Consider the following 6,000-nt stretch of genomic DNA (forward strand, 5'->3'; position numbering starts at 1 on the left):
TGTGAGGCTTTGCTCAGTCCAAGTCACGACCACAATCAGCACAAGTGTGGATCACCTGGACAAGCTTTGAAACAGTGTCTGTCTTGCAGAACTGGTGAAAAAAATTATTTCAGAGCATGGAATTTTAAAGAAAGTTTAGGCATAGAATGTGGAATTCTATCTCTGGTTCAGCATCGGCTTTTATGCCTCATCCTGCTTTTTTTTCCAGTGTGCTGCGGAAAAAGCGAGAAAGTTGTGCCGATTTGTACAAATGTGACAGTATGCACGTGTACACTAGGCTCTCATGAACTCAAACTTCAAAGAACCAGAGATTTTTGTTTGCATTATTAGGATTGCACCCCAGTATAGTCCAGGTCTAAATGTGATCTGCTTTACGGATGCCTATGTACTCAAATATATTTTGGAAAGGTATTTCTCTATGTAAATTAGTTAAAAGTATTGGGGCAACATAAAATATACAGGAAATACACTGATGTCTTAATTCAACCAGCAGTTGCCAGCTGTTTGGGTGGATGAAGAAACATCAGTAATTCACTGGTTTCCCCGATGGAGTAAAACCGCGTTGATTAAAACCACAAATGACTGGAAAAAACCCGCATTTCCAAATGTTTATTATCTAATGGCTACCAAAACAGCTCTTCAACAATTTCTTATCGCAAGAAAATTAATTGGTGAAAAAGTAGACAAAGGTCATATCTTATTTTAAGAGAATACGCGTCTGTGACAAATTTTTTTCAATTCTGTCATGCCCTACTGCATCGCCCCTGTGAGGAATATTAAAGCATTACTACTTCAAAATAGGCCTTCCGCCACATCCTTCGTAGGTTTGATGCAGTAGTAGTGGAAAGCAACGCGTCCATGTAAGCAGCGTGCATTTTCGGCGCGCAGGGCCAAGTAGACAAACGAGGGAAATGCACACTTGCTCCGCAACGGCATGATGCCTTCTAAAAAGAAAAAAATACCAGTGATACGCCAATCAGCGTCTGAATCCACGCAGCTGGGTTTGGCTCGCTGATGTCCGTCCGGTAGCTGCTATCGCTGCAGATGTGCAGCGATGCTCAGAAAGTGGAACTACGCTTCGACACGGCCCCCCTTCAGACCAACATAGGACCCTCCCCTCCCCCTTCGATATGTGCCTATTAAACCCCATTTGTAATAAGTGCGTCTATTTTTCCGCTAGTAGACCACAGGGACATTAGCTGTACATATTCATTCAAAATGCATGACATCCGTACCACAACCAGGCTTAAGAGTCACTTGGCATTCGTACACAAGCTGCACAGCAGCGGTTCACACTGAGTGTCGATGCTGTTAACGTCTTCTCCGAAGGCCATGAATGGCAGCTGTCCTAGTGGCGCCACCTGTTGTGGGCAGGGTGAACTGCTCTTTCTAAGGATTGCAGAGTGGATTCCAAGAGAAGGCAAGTGTAGCAGGGGACGGCAGAAGGTTAGGTGGGCGGATGAGATTAAGAAGTTTATGGGGACACGGTGGCCACAACTGGCAAATGAGAGGGTTAATCGGAGAGACGTGGGAGAGGCATTTGCCCTGCGGTGGATGTAGTCAGGATGATGATGACCACACAGAGGAAAGCATGGTGATTTTGTTATGAGCCGCTTCATCAGTCTGCAGTGTGATGCCTCTTTCATTCCTTTGCTTCGGAGCTTGTTGCAAGGAAAAGGGTAGCCATTGCCAACTGCGTTGTCATTACTTTTCAGAGCAGCAAAGGCAAAGAAAGTGATTGCCATGCATGGTTCAATAACTCGCAGTTCAAATTTGTCGTCATAGTCATTGCAACACGTTAACAGAGGACTTTGTATTTACACGGAGCTTTCTGAGCGCCTCGTGTGCTCATTTCCGGTTTTGTGCAGTAAAACATCGTCACATTTTCATGCACTGCAAAGCTTTACAAAATGACTTGCTTTGTGTGTTAATTAGACGATTAATAAGTTTAGTTATCTTTCAAATTAGAATGGTTATAATAATTAAGTTTGCCGCTGCTAACATTTTGTTCCTGAGCAGATTTTCTTTCAATTTAGAACTTCCTGTGTTTGGGAATTTTCTAAAGTGTTCGCTGAAACACCTGGTATACTTGACGCATGTGTAGTAGTAGTAGTAGTAAAAGACTTTTAATCGACCATAATTTACAGGCCGAGCATTTCGACCGCCTGGGCGACTAGAAGCCGCTGTTCTTCTTCCCCTTCAGTGCCAAGCCAGTCGAGCCAGGTGGTGATGGATAGAGAGGGTGGGGGGAAGGAACCCGACTGCTGAGCAGCCGGGCAATAGAAGAGGCAATGGGCCAGGTCCGCATAGATACAGGGGCAGTTGGGACAGGAAGGGTCCGATCGATAGCGATAGAGGAAGAGGCGGGACGGGGTGATAAATGCATTCATCTGAATGTGCCGAAGAAGGCGAGACTCCGGCACCGTGAGTGATGGATGAGGGGGAGGGTAAAGGCGTTTGTCGAGGCGGAGCTCAAGGTAGACCTCTTTTATGGTGCGGCGAAGGGTGAGTCTCCCACCGTCCTCCGAGGGCTTGGGCCAGGGGATCAACGGTGCCCGGAAAAGTGTGTCGCGGGCGAGCTGATGGGCCAGCTCATTGCCGTCAATCCCTGAATGCCCAGGGACCCAGCGGAGGAAAACGATGGAAGGCTGCAGTGCGGAGACCGCTCGTTCGACCTCAGTTGGAGAGAAGGGGTCAGGGTGCGTTTCTGTATGTGGTGTATAGCGGCTTGTGAGTCCGAATAGACTGTGTACTCTTGGAGAGAGGGAAGGAGGGAAAATGACTGGAGGGCATGCGCAATGGCGAGGACCTCGAGGGACAATGCGTCTGGAGGGTGTAGATACGGCCCGCTGGTGTGGGTTTCAGGAGCAGGGAGGTGTGGATGGTACAGGGCGTAGCCGCAGGAACCTCGAGGAGCCACGAAGGAGGCATCCGTGTAAGCTACACCCTGGGTATCAAAGAGAGGGGAATGGTGCTGTGCGGCCGCATGACGACGTCCGGCGTGCAGGACGGGGGACATGTTGGTCGGGAGGGGAAGGATACGAAGATTGGGGGCGGGGGTGGGAATAGGAGAGGTAAACGGGGAGATTGGAATGGGCGAGATACCCGCTTGAGATGTGTCATCGTGATCTCTCTCGACAGCTAAACAGGATCCCTGTGACTTTTGTCACATCTATAGACTGAGTGTCAGTTCAGCTATCGCTCAGCGGTTCCCTCCTAGGCAAATATACTGGTTTGTTGGTTGGATAACAATCAGGTAAATTCTGGACTGTGTCGTCTCTATTGGGTGCTTACAAGGGACCAACGATTTTTTTTCTTTAGGCATGTAGAAGGACACGGATCTTGTTACCATAGCTCGTAGTGCACCAGCGACACCCAGGGACAGCACACTGGCGCGTCTTTCATCACTATGGCTATTAAAACCAGCAGAGTTTGCTCTACATGTTGGGGTATTTCCGTAGTGGGTTCATGAGCACCCTGTCGTTTGCCGGATGCTGCAGTTCGTGGTTCGTTTCGTACTTTTCACTGCTTATTAAGTTTAGAACAGCTGCTCTGCAATTTCTTTTCATTTTCAAACCTCGAGATATATGACAGTTTTTATTAGCGATTTCTGCTGGAAGCCTGTTTGCCAAATATAGCCAGCGGCGGACTTCAGCCACTTGGGAGACTGTAGCTATCTATCTGCAGCCAATTGCATCTCGTGCAAAAAGGATGAAACGGGAGAACATGCCGTTATCGAATGCTGGGACACCATTTTTCCATTGTTCCCAGCATTCTTAGAAACAGATTTATTGCCCTGTGCGACCGATTTCTCTAAATAAACCGGATTAACGTACGGCTCCCGCCTTTTTTTTTAATTCCCTGCATACGGTGGGAGTCGACCAACGCATGGAGTGCCTTTCAGGCAATTGCGTGGCGACTTTGCTTTAACTTTTATTTTGTTTCTTTTAGGTTTCTGTGAATAAATAGGCCTAGTCAGAGACTACATAGCTGTAAATTAGTCCCACGGAAATAAAAGTACGCGTGGTCTCTGTTTTCGCCGATCACTACGTATCACTCCGCCGATGACAGAGCGGCGAGCCGCCACGGGACTGGGTGAAAGGGTGGTCGACTACTCCTACCGTTTGCGGGGAATTAAAAAAAAGACAGGAGCCCGACGTTCATCCGATTTAATTTAGGAAAATCGGCTGCACAGGGCAATAATTCGAAGTTCCCAAGAACGCTTGGAACGTGTAGATCGAGTTCCAGCGGTAAAAATATGAGTTCAGATTCCTCTTGAGTGCACCTTCAAAAAAATATTTGCACCAACTTCTCCTGGCGTTCGCTACCTTCCGGTCTAAAATGACCGCGGGGTTTCGTACAAGATGACTTTGGTCCTGAGCCTCCACAGCCTGTGGAAGACAGGAATGTCAGTCAGGCGTGGCGAAGTGAACATTTGCTCTCTGCATGAAACTGTCATTGGGGGGTGTGACATACAGCTCCCGTCAAAAGTATACAGCCCAAGGGGTTTCCTTGTGAGGTCTGCAGCATGCCTCGTTATGCATGCTTAGCGACTGTAATCTCTCGAAAGAAAATGGCTTTGTGTCTTCATTCCTTCCAAGGATTGGACTGTTTGATGTGTTGGGGAGCCGCGCTAAAGAGCTCAGAAGCAAAGCCCATGGGCTGTATACTTTTGACGGGGACTATACATGTGGGAGACTTAAACACCTGCCCCCCTTCCCCGATTGGTTGAGCCTGTTTTATGGCAGCACTGAAAAAAATTTTCGGGGAAGGTAAACTCTGGTTTAGCTTGTAGTAAAATTTCAGTGAGGGTTGTGGTTTGGCTGCAGCTGCTGCCACATGTTGCGTCTGCGCGCTCCTCTGTGTTCTGACACTGTACCAGATACTGGGCGCTGTCATACAGGCTTTAGCGGCTTCACTGAAGTCTGTCTCAGGATACCGTTCATAAACCATAAAAGATACAGGTCTCGCTGTGGTAGTTTGTGTCGGTAACTGTCGCCACCTTTCAGTATTCTAGTGGCGCCCTCTGGGCTCAGGACGGCCCTCACTGCACGGCCTCTCAGGTATGCCACGAGACGGTGTTAGCGTGTCAATGAAAGCAGTCTTTTCTTAGAGTCGCTGTTTCAGTATAGAGGGCGGTAGTTCAGGTCTCTTGAGTGGTTGAATATTTTGTTCATTAAAAATGTTCCCTGGGTGGGTGTTAAGCTTTTGGTGGATGCGAACGTGACGTTTTCTGTATTCTTTTGAAAATCAGTCCGCGTAATAAGTTTACGTTCTTAGGCCTGTCCGTTGTTTTTAGGCCTGCTCCTCAGATTGTTGTGGGTTTGCATGGTCACTTATGAGCTTCCTGGTCTCTTGGCTGTACCGGCTGCAGTTACTGAATACGCCTCCCAGGCGTACGGCACCGTTTAGATGCAAATATGGGAAGTTATGCGTGCCCCTTCTGTTGCCAAAACGCACGTTGGCGGATGTGGCCTTGTTCCTTTATCACTTTGGTCCTCAGGGCAGGTTGCCTCAACAGTTGGAGTACGAAGCAGACTCCTCACGTGACCTGAAGCTCAAGCTGATGTATAGCCACCATCAGGTTATCTAAGCCAGAACAGAAACAGCATGAGAGAAGAAACTCAATTAAAAATTATTTACTGGACCTAGGAAAACTCAATGTGCTGATCCATGTAGTTCAATGTAATATGCCACCATACAAAAAACTTGTATCAAAAATTTGCTGTGCGTACTGCTTGAAATGCAAAAATCCGAAAATTAGGTTGCAGTTGAATGCTTCGGCATTCTTTTTGTGAGTGACTCTGGTGGTGGACTGCTTGTCGACGTACTCGCAAGTTGATCGCAACGTGGAAAAACTGACTTCGTCTTTTGCACTTGTATAATTTTTTCTTACCAAAAACTAGGCAGGAATCGGCGGTGAATGCTCTGTGATGCAGGTTAAACATCTCTTTATAACCAGGGATAGGATCACAATCGGGCTGCAGGTGGCGACAGCTG

This window comes from Amblyomma mixtum, chromosome 8 (genome assembly GCF_055824585.1).
Source record: "Amblyomma mixtum isolate Tamu chromosome 8, ASM5582458v1, whole genome shotgun sequence".
Lineage (NCBI taxonomy): Eukaryota > Metazoa > Arthropoda > Arachnida > Ixodida > Ixodidae > Amblyomma > Amblyomma mixtum.